The 13,426-nt window shown below is 49.2% G+C and overlaps 1 protein-coding gene across 1 annotated transcript in view; it reads right to left on the reverse strand.

The window, feature by feature from the left end:
- The window catches only part of slc27a6 (solute carrier family 27 member 6), a 130,604-nt gene that overhangs the window by 87,319 nt on the left and 29,859 nt on the right, over positions 1-13,426 (reverse strand). The window lies entirely within an intron of this gene.

Consider the following 13,426-nt stretch of genomic DNA (forward strand, 5'->3'; position numbering starts at 1 on the left):
ATGCATGTGGGCACCCCATTCCACCCCTGGCAAGATGCCGCCCTGAGTGGGTGCCCGTGTCACCCATACCTAAAGCCACCACTGTGTAGGTTGAATTGGGATTAATTAAATTATAAATTATGTAATAATTGATAATTAAATTAATCAATTTATAAATAAAGATCAGTCTCATAAAATCTTAAATTATTAATCTTAATACTCACCGTGAATGGTTACACTCAAGATTAATGGTAGCTCTGTATTAGATGGGAAACCCAGTTGTATACAAAAGCTAAATTCTGAAGGAAAAAGGAGTTCTAAATAGTTGACCTTGTGAATAAACAACAGGAACAAGTAAAATGCAATTCAATTTTATTAGCTTTTATTTGTCTACTACTCACTAATAATAATAAACTCAAAATACATTCAATGTCAGCAAAGGTAATAACAAGACAAAACAATGGAACAATTACACCTGGACTATAAATTTGAGGGAAAGAGAGAGAGAAAGAGAGAAGGAAAAAAAAGAAAAGAAAAGAATCCCTTGTGTGTGCGTGTGTGTGAGGCTAGGGCAAGCCGATGCGTGTGTGTGTGTGTGTGTGTGTGTGTGTGTGTGTGTGTGTGTGACCTAGCTTGTCGTTAGCTAAAACAAAGGAATGTTAGCTAAAACAAAGGAATGTTAGCTAAATAGAACAAAGGATTAGCTCTGTGGCTAATGTGTGCTTTGTGTAGGTATCTGTGGGCAGATGCTAATGCTAGCCACTCTGGCAATGCTTAAACAAAATGGCGGTCAGTGCCTAGGTGTCGTATCACAGGTAACTCAATGAGGAAGGTATCAAAATGGCGTCGGAAAAATGGCGCCTGCAGGCCTAGTCGAGAACACAAGCCTACCAGCTAGCAATAAGTTGCTAAGGAGAATCTGACCACGCTACAGCTGGATCCAAACACTGCACTTAACAACAATTTCCAACAGACTATCTAGGCAAAGAACTCAACGCGAGAGAGAGAGAGAGAGAAAGAGTGTGAGAGAGTGTGTATATGTGTTGGATGGAGAGAACTAGGCCTTGTAGCGGTCTAGCCTCGGAGCTTAAAATAACAAACTTGTCGCTGCGCTGCTAATCAGATAGGGAAGCTAGCAATGGAGTTAAGGAAAGATATCATGCAAGATACCCTGTCTAACAAGTTCAAAGAAAAAAAACAGAACCAAAACAAACAATAAAAACAAACAAACAAACAATAAAAACAAACAAACACCTTCCGTGTCTGAGCGGGTATGCTAAATAGCTCAAAGCTTAAACATGACCCTAACAACCATCTGAATAAGCTACAAATTAAAAATTTGCCCAAGTGCCTACTCAATGCGATGGAAGTTCTTTCTCCGATGTCCGCGCTGAGGGTCGCAGTCCGAGGAGAGGAGGTTAGCGGCGCGCTGCGTCCAACCGCGGCTAACGAAGCAGGGAGATGAAGGCCTAGCTGGCCCACGGTGCTTCAGGAGAAACCTCCGGTGATGCGTCGACGAGAAAAAGGCTGAGAGGAGCGAAGCTGTCCGCAAATGCCTCTTAGCGTGGAAAACTACTTAACTGTAGTTAAACTTTGCAAAGGTTTAGAATCGAAACCACTATATCGCTGAAACTTAGCGGGTCGTTCAAAAGTTCGGCCGAAACTAATTTGAACAGGCTGTTCTCAGACAATAGCGGTTAGTCTCAACACTGTAGCTTGCGTGCCTACAGTCCGTCCGACCACTCCAGTAGTCAGAACATGAGAGGGCGAATCGAGGCGCTCTCGATACAGTTAAAGCAGTTCCACTTCACGTCACATCCGGGTGGAGCGCGCAAGGAAATTGTGGGATCGTTATAGGGGGCGCTGGCGAGTTACCAACATTCCCCCCTTGGCCATAGGCGCTGAAAGGAGTGATACCCTATGGGCACATGGTGTTTAGTCTGCGACCCACGGTCCCTAGTAATCCACAATGAGGTAGTTCCACAATGAGGTAGTTCCACAATGAGGTAGTTCCAAGGGTCCTTTCTGTGAAAAGTCTTTCAGACACAGTTCAACAGTTCAATTCATTTCATACAGTCCATAAGATGCATAGGCACTTGGGCATGAAAGCATAGGCACTTGGACATGAAAACAATTACACTATGGCTACTTAACTACCTTCTACATACAATATTTCACACAGCAAACAAAAATAATCAAAACTCCATAAAGGAAAATGGAAAAGAGGGGTTAGTTAGCGTGTTAGCAAGCCTACTCTTCAAGAAAGTTAGTGGAGGCCTTAGGCCTGATGGAGAATCGGACAATGCCACGATCTAATTTCTCAGGTGCGTAGATCGTTTTGTCCAGTTTGCGGTGTAGTGTCAGTATGTACCTATGTAGAGTGATGGCTATGAAGACTGTGATAACCCAACCGCTAGCTAGAAATCCCAGCGCAATTCGGCTTATTAAAGATCCTTGATCGGACGAAGGGTTTGCGCGGTTATTCAAGAAAGTGGTAGCGATGCCAGTGGGCTTAAGATCGAATTGCACGGTTTTGGTCCCTTCCAGCAGTAGTTGTGCTTGGAGGGTGGAGTTTATCTCAAGTTCGTGACCTGGGAAGGCATCGGGCATTTCTATCTCGGTCTCATACTGGTCAGCGCTAAGGTGATGGAGGGTGATGTCACCCACGTGAACAGTGGCTCCAAGTGGGACACTTAGGAGAGAGGTTTCGTTAGGTATCTTCATTCTAGTGGCAGTGTTATGTTGATCATATGATACCAGAATCTCAGTTTGGGGAGTGTTGATTAGCCACCGATTACCAGCTCTTTCTACTCTAGTTCCTATTCCTTCATCTTTAATAGACAATTTGCCTGCACACTTCTGCTCGGGGACTTTTGTCAATCCACAGAGACGGTCTGTGGTGTCTCGGATAAAGGGATTGCTGGGGCAGACCCAGTGGATATCTTTGGTAGAGGTGCACATGTCTAAATTAGGGACGAGGTAGATAGAGGGGTTGTCATCGTGATAGGCTATGGTGGAAGGTGTCTGCAAACGTACGTGTACGTCGTTGTTCCAGAAACCTACATTAAGGACAGATTTGATTCTGTATATGTTTTGCCGTTCAATAACGGGGAGATTGAGGATGAAGCCTATTTCTAGGTTTTGAGGGTTCACAAAAATGGGGATAGCACTGCCAAGACTATAAGCCAGATGAATCTGTGATGAGTAAACGTTAGTCGTGGTAGTAGATCGGAGTATGCTGTCAACCATGCTGAGGGGTATCAAATATGGTGGGATTTTACCTCCACTCAGGGTGCTGAGAGAGCTACTTACTTCTCTCATCAGGTCCTGCATTAGGTCTCGGATTACTCGGACGTACTTGACTTCGCTTCTCATGATTGCTGCTAGCCTGTCTACGGCACGTACTGTGTTCTTGATTAATGTAGAATGCATGTTAACGGTTAGTATGGTTCCCTGCAGGGTTTTGCCTAGGCCCTGCAGCTCCTCCTGTTGAGTTAGTAGTCTACCCTGGATTTCTGGCATTTCTTCCTTAAGAATGTTCATTTCTCGTTTGACCGCGGTTAGGCTAACGGTGTTAACGGCAGAGAGGCCCATTGAGAACAGAGAGCCAATGGCGGATGCAGCAGTAAGTAGTCCTCCGAGGAACCGTTTAGGGCGTGTTTTGCCGCTGAGTTCCTCCTCAGTGACTATGAACTTCTGTAACTGTTCGAGCATGTGAACTGTGGTACGCTTGGCGTGTTCGATGTTGGACCCAATCTCGGAGTCAGGCCCGGTTTCGAGGTTTGTTTGTGTGGGCGATCTAAAATGCTTACGGTACACGTCCCAAGGATCGAGGCGGGTGTACACGCGCTGGGTATGGACGCGGCAATTGGTGAGGAGCAGTCCTGGGGCATCTTGGAGAACAATGCCACTCGGCGGACCTGGTTCCACTATGTTACCGGCCAATGTGGTCTGCAGGACTAGGAAGATACCGAGGATCCAGAGAGGGGCCATTCTGCAACATACAGGAGTTTGTTATTCCGATTTGAGTGATAACGAGGGTGGTTACTTATAGATGCACGCTTATGGATTGAGAGGCATGCAACTAAGTTGGGCAGGCTATAACTTATTGTTTGTCCACCCCCCTATGGAGTGTGGACTGCTCAAAAAGCTTTATTTGGTTGCTATGGACCCATCTATACGAAGGCGCCTGGCTGGGCTTCGAAGTTTTGATGCGGTAGGCGACGGGGGACAGTTTACCGACGATTTCGAAAGGACCGGACCAACGGGGTAAGAATTTTCTGGCTACTCCTACCGGTTTGGTGAAATTGAAGTATAGGACTCTGTCGCCTACTTCGTACTCACGGTGTGTCGCCTTTCTGTCGTAGTAAGCTTTCTGTCCTTTCGCACTCTTTTCGAGGTGTTCCTGGGCCCACGCAAATGTGGCCTGCAAGTGGCGTTGCAAGTCGGTGACGTACTGGTGTGCGGTGTACGCAGTGGCGACGCTTAGGTCCTCTGGTCGGTAGAGGAGGTGTAAGGGAAGAACCATTTCACGGCCAGTCATCATTTCGAACGGGGTGACTCCGGTGGTGCGGTGAGGAGTGGACCGAATGGCCATCAGCACCAGAGGGAGTTTGATGTCCCAATCTTTGCCATGGTGACTCACATACTTGCGAAGCATGCTCACGATGGTTTGGTTGGCGCGTTCGACCTGACCGGAAGACTGAGGATGATACGCGATGTGGAATTTTGCCTCGACTCCGAGCATCTCCCACAACACTCTCATGACCTCTGCGGTGAAATGAGTACCTCGGTCGGAATCAATGGATAGGGGCAAGCCCCAACGGCTGAACACATGGTTCATAAGAAGGAGAGCGGTGGTCTCTGCGGTTTCGTTTGGGGCGGGCAAGCATTCCACCCACTTCGTGAACGCGCAAGTGACGGTCAGGAGGTACTTATTACCTCGAGCTGATTTCGGCACCGGTCCGACCCAGTCTATCTGGAGATTAGACCAGGGGAATGAGATGCCTTTGCTTTGCAGTGGGGCGCGGTTCAACGGTTGGGCTGGTCGGAATTGGCAGCAAATCAAGCACCCTTTAACATACTCGGTAACGTCCTGAATCATGAAGGGCCAATAGACAATCTGTTGGAGTGTCTGGTAGGTCGCCTGAGCGTTCCTATGGCCCCCGCACGGGCTGTCGTGAGCGTACTGCAACATGACCCCCCTATGATCTGTGGGCACGACCCACCGGGGAGGTCCCTGGTTGCGTGGTGTGTACACCAGGAGTCCTTTCTCGAGTTTTAAGCCGTTTTTGAGATTGTGAAGGTGGTTTAAGTCTCGGGACTGTTGCAACTCTTGTGGGGAAATTGGGGACGCCACGGGGTCCGCAAGGAACTTACGGATTTGGTGGATCACGGGATCCCTTTCCTGCATAGACACCAGGTCGGCATCCTGGGGCAGTCGGCCGAGTTGCACTGTTCCTGCTTGGGGTACTGCGTCAGTTTGACCTGCTCTAGCCTGTCGGCGAGTAATCGCGGTTACGTCATGGCGTGGCGTCTCGGGAAGCCATGGCGGCTGGAATTCCCAAAGGGGGCCGTCTACGGCTCCCGCTTTGGCGAGGCCATCTGCCTCATCGTTACCGACTTTGTCAGGTCCTGGGACTTGAGAATGTCCCTTCACCTTCTTCCAATAGACGCACATTCCCTGTTCGGTTACGAGTCGATCGCATGCTAGGAAGAGTTCGGAGTGTTTCACTTCCTTGCCCCTTGCATTTTTCATGTCCTGCACCTTCCACGAGGGAAAGTGTGAGACGAAGCTATGCCTGGCATAATTTGAATCAGAGCAGAGGACTAACCGCTTGATGTTCTCACGGGCAGCTTGTTGCAGGACGATGAGCACGGCTGCTACCTCCGCATATTGGCTAGTCTCAGCCCCGAGTCGGTGTTGGTATTTCCCTTGTATAGGGCCGTTCGCCCATACGATACCGACACCGGCTTGCACTTTGCATTCATGATGGAATGAGCATCCATCTATGTAAGCGGTGGGGAGGTCTTTGCAGACGTTCTCGTCATAGTAGTGGTGGTCGGAGGGGAGAGCAGGTACGGTTGTTAGTTCGGTTTGATCTGGACTATTCTCGCAGTCGCAATGCTGGCATTCCGCCAGCCCTCAGCCAAGCACCATCTTGTGGTTCTGGGCGTACTTCACCTCGACGTCGTAGCCCTGTAGTGCCATCATCCAAGCTGCGATGCGACTGTTCGAAACTCTTCCCTCTCTCAGCCTCTGGCTGTTCAAGAACGAGACCGGTTGATGATTGGTCTCTATCACCACCTTCTGGCCACCAATGTAACTGCGAAAGTGTTCAACGGCCCAGACCGTGGCCAGCAGGGCTTTTTCGCAGTCTGAAAATTTAAACTCCACAGCACTGAGGGGCCGACTGGCGTATGCTACGACACGGCGATCTTTGTCATGCTGCTGTGACAGTGCAGCGCTCAGGCAGTGGGTGGAGAAACTAGCCTCCAAGAAGAACGGTTTGTCTTTGTCGGGATACACGAGGCAGGGAGCGGAGCAGAGCTTCTGCTTCATGCTCTTGAACGCGAGTTCTTGAGGGTCACTCCACTGGAAGGGTTTATCCTTCCGGAGGAGCTCGGTGAGCGGTCGTGCTATGTCCGCGTAGTCCTCAATGAACTGTCGGGAGTAGTTGCAGACCCCTAAGAAGCTCCTGAGTTCGGGTACGTTGGATGGGGCTTTGATGTCTTGGATAGCCCGCACCCTCCCTGACTGGGGTTCAATGCCATCTGGCCCGACGCACAGTCCAACGTATTCAACTTTGGTGCGACACCACTGCCCTTTGGTGACAGAGAGCTTCGCTCCTGCTCTGGACAGCTGAGACAGAACATGGCGTATCTCTTCGAGGTGTGCATCAAAAGTCTGTGACCTAATGAGGATGTCATCGACATAGATCAAGTTGCCACGAGCTGCGGCATCGCTCATTGCCTTATGCAAGAAGATGTTGAATTCAGCGGGGGAGTTCGCGTAGCCGAACGGACATCGGTTGAAAGTTAGCTGGCGGTTCCCAAAGGAAAAGGCCAGCTTGTGCTGGTCAGCTGGATCCACGCGCATGGTCCAGAATCCACTCGCCACGTCGGCGGTGGAGAAGAACTTTGCACCCTTCACCTTGGCAAGTTCTTGATCCAGATGGATCATGGGCCATCTTGACAAGGGCACTTGCTTGTTCAGCTGCCTATAGTCAATGGTGAGACGCCACTTGCCGTTCGGTTTCAGCACTGGCCATAAGGGGGAGTTGTAAGTCGAGTTACACTCACGAATGATCTGCTTTTCCAGCAGAGTGTCCAGTGTTTCTTGTATTGAGTCGTATGCGGCTAACGGGATTTTGTATTGCCGCACGAACGTCGGTGGAGCGTTCGGATCTGTTGGGATTCGGACGGTGTGGATGTCCGTGACTCCGCAGTCATTGGAATCTCGCGCCCAGATCGCCTTGAAGTCGTAGAACAGTTCACGGAGCTGTCGTCTCTGGGCGTCCGTGGTCAGGCTGTCAGCTTTCACCAGCTGTTGTTGAACTTCTCGTTCAAAGCCTGGGTACGGTTCACCTAGAGCTGAATCAACGACCTCAGTTGCAGGGGTGTCGTTGCTCGATTGCGTGGCAAGAGCATACACCAGCATGTGTTTCGGGGTGTCAGTTCTGGTCATGACTATGCGCTCGTCGCGAAGCATGTCGTGAGGTTCGACGTGGATCATGTGGAAAGGAAGAGTGATCCAGGGAGGTTCCACTGGATCGGAATGAGTGTCCGGCGTTGGCAGCTCACCGATGACTGGAATGGTGAGTTCAAAGTCATGGAATGCCTGGTCTATCAGAAGGCCTAAAGGCCAACGGGCGGGGATCGTGATGGCGTCCCGCGTGGAGTTTTGAACCAGGAGGTAAGCGGAACGATGACTCACTTCAAGCAGCGGAGTCCCACACACGGCTAAATCGAGCTCCATGAAGAATCTGAGAGGCTGGAAGAACGCCTGGGAGCTACGAAACTGTTGGTCTTTCATGATGACCAGCTTAAGAGGGGAACCAGCAGTCCTAGCGGGAATGACAATGTCAAATTCGCTAGCGACATGGCAGGCTTGGGGAATCGTTTGTCCTGACCGCATTTGTTCCGGGTCAGCTTGGAACGGGTGCTTAGCAGCGTCGGCTTGGGTCCAGATGACCCGGTTGACTAGGTCCAGTTGGGCTCCCAGTCTGACCAAGATGTCTGCCCCAATGACCAGTGGGTCAGGAAGTCCGGGGACGACACTCAAGAAATGAAGGAATTCTCTCTGACCGATGGCGAGCGACACGGCGCAGACGCCTGTGGCTTTGATGGGGCTCTGGGGTTGTTCGGCTGACAGTAGCCGGTGGCTCTTCTGCACAAAGACAGGGGAAGGAGTGCTCTGACGCACTATGTCGAACCACGTTTGGCTGATGGCTGACTTCTCTGACCAAAGCGCTAACCTGACGCCAGGTGCCGTGACGCCGTTGACAATAATGTTGCCAGATATCCAGGGGTAGTACCTGGTTGGGGCAGATTCGCCAAGAAAGCAAAGGAAAGACGGGTGGCCATCAAGCGCGTTGCGGTTGAGAGGAGTGTCGGTTGAGTTTGGTGCGTCTTGACTCGGCTCAGGGTGGAGCGGAGTGGTCTCGAGGTTCTCGGGGACCTGCCCTGACTCAGCTATCGGTGGAGTAGCCTCCACCCTAACTTCATCGCAACAGGCTCGATCGTGACGACGAGGATCTGGGGTCTGTGGGGACGCGACCTGGGCCCACAGTTGCCCACGACGACAGTCAATGAGGGACGCTAGCCTATCTAGTAGGTCTTGGCCAATGAGGAACGGTTCTACACCAACAGAGCAGATGTAAGTGGGGTGAGTGATGGACATGCCCTGGAAGGTGAGTTCTAACCATGCAATGGTTGTTACTGGGGCTTGATTCTGGGTGAAGCTAACCAAGTTGACGTCACAACGTTCGGTTCTGATGGGTCTACCTTGCGCGCGCCGCGCATCAGAAACCTCTGCGAAGACTTTGGAACACATCAGGGTGATTTCTGACCCGGTATCCAAGAGAGCTTGGAGGGAAACGTTGCCTTCTACCACCACTGGGGTATAGATACGCTTGGCGTTGCCTTTCCTAACCAAATCTCCAAGAAACTGCGTCAGGGGTGCATCTTGCGGGTCAGGCTTCACTAACGGAGGGGGTGGTTTCAACTCATCGCTGCCTATTGGGCAGGGGTCCTTTCCCCACCCCACGAGGTAGACACGCGGTGGTGGTGGGGATGGGTCCCGGCCTAGTCATGCTGACGGTTCGTCCCTGTCCTTGCTCGGCTTACCCTTCCTGTTCTTATTGCTCAGCAGTTGTTTAACCCGTGCTAATTCGGTCCTCAATTCTGCCATCCCAAGCGGCTCTTGGTTGGCTTGTTTAATCCGTGCTAATTCAGCCCTCAGTTCTGCCATCCCAAGTGGCTCTTGGTTGGCTTGTTTAGCGGTAGCTAGCTTAGGGCTCCGCTCCCTTCGAGAGGAGTTGCGATGGGGCCTTGACTGTCCGCTATTCTGAGATTTAGGGCCGTGACTGCCAGGTTTGCGGTTACCTTGCCCTTTGGCGTTGGGGCCCTGTTCCCCCTTGGCTCCAGCTTGTCGAACTTTCCAGTTACCTTTGGGTTGACTCGACGTCTGGTGGCCGGGGTTTGGGTTCGCCCAAGGGGGCCCGCGGTTTGGGGCTTCACCCCCTTCTAGGCCTAAGGACTGATCTTCCTGCTCATATAGGCTGAGGACTCTGGGATCGTCCTCGTGGCGGTCTGTGGGTCGGACGAACGTCTCCCACGTTAGTTGTGCGGTGCGACGCATTTCTCTCATAGTATGGGGGCGCTGGCGACACGCGAGTGTTACTTGGTTACGGATGCACGGGTGAAGGTTATGGAGGAAGAGGGACTTGAAGTTGCGATCTTCCTCTAGCCCGGGCTCGCTTCTGCCCTGAAAGTACGCTGCACGGAGCCGACGGTAGTACTCGCGAGGGTGTTCGCTTCGTTTCTGTCTGATCAGAATGGCACCCATCGTCGCAGCAGTCTCGTCCTCGTACAACGAGTATTCCTCTTTCAAGTACTTGCGTATCTTCTTGTAGTTGTCGAGGACTGACTGCGGTAAGGTCTCAACGAATGCTCGTACGCCGCTACCTAAAGTTTTCCAGACTAGTCTGGCCTTTTCATGCGACGTAGCCTCTGGCAGGTCCAGGAGGCTACGCTCGATTTCCCGGAAATAATCATTAACGCTTCGGTGTCTATGATTTTCCGGCTCAAAACGCTCTATGTCTTTCGCAAGGACGTCGATTTGGCGGATCCTAGTTTTGCGTTCTGCGACGAGGCGTTTTGATTTTGACCCGTAGGGGTCCTCGCTGTCTTCGCTATTTGAGCTGCTCTCATATCGCCTATGTCTGCGTTTCGGCTTGTAGGCGGCCTCTCCGTCAGAGGAGTCTGAGGGTACGTAGCGCGGCGTTTTCTGCGGGCTAGAGGCTGCAGCGATATTGAAGCGCGAGGGGGTGTAGTGGGGAGTAAAGTAAAAACTCCCAGCGCCACGAGGTGGCGATCGTGCGACTTTCACGCGAGTTGAGCTTGAGTGCGGTGTCTGATCTACCGTTCTAAGCTCAGGTTCTTCCTCCTCCAGAGCGGAACTCTGTTCTTGGGAGGGTTTGGCCGATCCCTCATCTGAGCGACGTGCTTGCGTCACTTCTTCTCTGAGGTATTCTATTTCGCGCTTTAGTTCATCTTGTGTGGCTCTCAGGCCCACGAGGCTACTCTCCGCGCTTTCTGCTCTCCTTTGAGCTTCGGCCAGTTGTCGTTTTAGTGTTCTTTTCTCTTGTTCGAGGGTCATACACACATGTTCCATTTCCTTATCGTAGATCATGAACAATTTGGGTAGCCCTCCTGGGAGAGTCATAGTACGCTCCTTAAGTTCCCTAACGGCTATGTGTATTTCATCAAAGCGAGCCTTTTGGTCCAGATCACAGAAGTAATTTCTCCTATCCTCCGGGACTTGGCCTAAATCGCCTACAACGTCGAAGAGAGAGAGGAGGGGCCCTTCTGACTCCCTTGATGGGGAACGCGACATTTTGTTCGAAATGTATTAATTAACTTAAAGGAAATTAATACTAGGGGTTGATTAGGTTAGAATTTAATTCAATCCAAGTTGCTAAATAATTGATGTGGTTTCTTAGCTACTTTGTTTTCACTAATGTTTCACTTGTATTAATTAGCTCAATTAATAATTAGTTAACAATAATGATTATTATTATTAATAATATTAATTAAGTACTTGGATTAGATATTACTCTAATGTACTAATCAATTAAACCAGTTTATCAGCTAACTGTGGTTGGCAGCTGAATTTCAGTTCTGTGATTAACACACTGTTAATGATTCACCATTAAAGTCATCTGTGTTATACCTTGGCAGTTGATTTTGGGTATACAGCAGTTTACAAGTTATTGTTGAGAAATTCACAAGGTCATTAAACTAGGCCTCACACGGGGCACCACTTTAATGTAGGTTGAATTGGGATTAATTAAATTATAAATTATGTAATAATTGATAATTAAATTAATCAATTTATAAATAAAGATCAGTCTCATAAAATCTTAAATTATTAATCTTAATACTCACCGTGAATGGTTACACTCAAGATTAATGGTAGCTCTGTATTAGATGGGAAACCCAGTTGTATACAAAAGCTAAATTCTGAAGGAAAAAGGAGTTCTAAATAGTTGACCTTGTGAATAAACAACAGGAACAAGTAAAATGCAATTCAATTTTATTAGCTTTTATTTGTCTACTACTCACTAATAATAATAAACTCAAAATACATTCAATGTCAGCAAAGGTAATAACAAGACAAAACAATGGAACAATTACACCTGGACTATAAATTTGAGGGAAAGAGAGAGAGAAAGAGAGAAGGAAAAAAAAGAAAAGAAAAGAATCCCTTGTGTGTGCGTGTGTGTGAGGCTAGGGCAAGCCGATGCGTGTGTGTGTGTGTGTGTGTGTGTGACCTAGCTTGTCGTTAGCTAAAACAAAGGAATGTTAGCTAAAACAAAGGAATGTTAGCTAAATAGAACAAAGGATTAGCTCTGTGGCTAATGTGTGCTTTGTGTAGGTATCTGTGGGCAGATGCTAATGCTAGCCACTCTGGCAATGCTTAAACAAAATGGCGGTCAGTGCCTAGGTGTCGTATCACAGGTAACTCAATGAGGAAGGTATCAAAATGGCGCCTGCAGGCCTAGTCGAGAACACAAGCCTACCAGCTAGCAATAAGTTGCTAAGGAGAATCTGACCACGCTACAGCTGGATCCAAACACTGCACTTAACAACAATTTCCAACAGACTATCTAGGCAAAGAACTCAACGCGAGAGAGAGAGAGAGAGAAAGAGTGTGAGAGAGTGTGTATATGTGTTGGATGGAGAGAACTAGGCCTTGTAGCGGTCTAGCCTCGGAGCTTAAAATAACAAACTTGTCGCTGCGCTGCTAATCAGATAGGGAAGCTAGCAATGGAGTTAAGGAAAGATATCATGCAAGATACCCTGTCTAACAAGTTCAAAGAAAAAAAACAGAACCAAAACAAACAATAAAAACAAACAAACAAACAATAAAAACAAACAAACACCTTCCGTGTCTGAGCGGGTATGCTAAATAGCTCAAAGCTTAAACATGACCCTAACAACCATCTGAATAAGCTACAAATTAAAAATTTGCCCAAGTGCCTACTCAATGCGATGGAAGTTCTTTCTCCGATGTCCGCGCTGAGGGTCGCAGTCCGAGGAGAGGAGGTTAGCGGCGCGCTGCGTCCAACCGCGGCTAACGAAGCAGGGAGATGAAGGCCTAGCTGGCCCACGGTGCTTCAGGAGAAACCTCCGGTGATGCGTCGACGAGAAAAAGGCTGAGAGGAGCGAAGCTGTCCGCAAATGCCTCTTAGCGTGGAAAACTACTTAACTGTAGTTAAACTTTGCAAAGGTTTAGAATCGAAACCACTATATCGCTGAAACTTAGCGGGTCGTTCAAAAGTTCGGCCGAAACTAATTTGAACAGGCTGTTCTCAGACAATAGCGGTTAGTCTCAACACTGTAGCTTGCGTGCCTACAGTCCGTCCGACCACTCCAGTAGTCAGAACATGAGAGGGCGAATCGAGGCGCTCTCGATACAGTTAAAGCAGTTCCACTTCACGTCACATCCGGGTGGAGCGCGCAAGGAAATTGTGGGATCGTTATAGGGGGCGCTGGCGAGTTACCAACAACTGTTTGGAAAAATGCTGGTGCTGGAAAACACTGCAATTGCACAAACTGTTTACCTGAACCTTAAAATCATGTGCAAAGCAAGAAACTAATGTAAATGTAATCCGGTAATGTGAGGGGAGAAAACTTGAGTATTTATCTCATTGGGAGGGAC

Source organism: Neoarius graeffei, chromosome 25 (genome assembly GCF_027579695.1).
Source record: "Neoarius graeffei isolate fNeoGra1 chromosome 25, fNeoGra1.pri, whole genome shotgun sequence".
In the NCBI taxonomy this organism is placed as follows: Eukaryota; Metazoa; Chordata; class Actinopteri; order Siluriformes; family Ariidae; genus Neoarius; species Neoarius graeffei.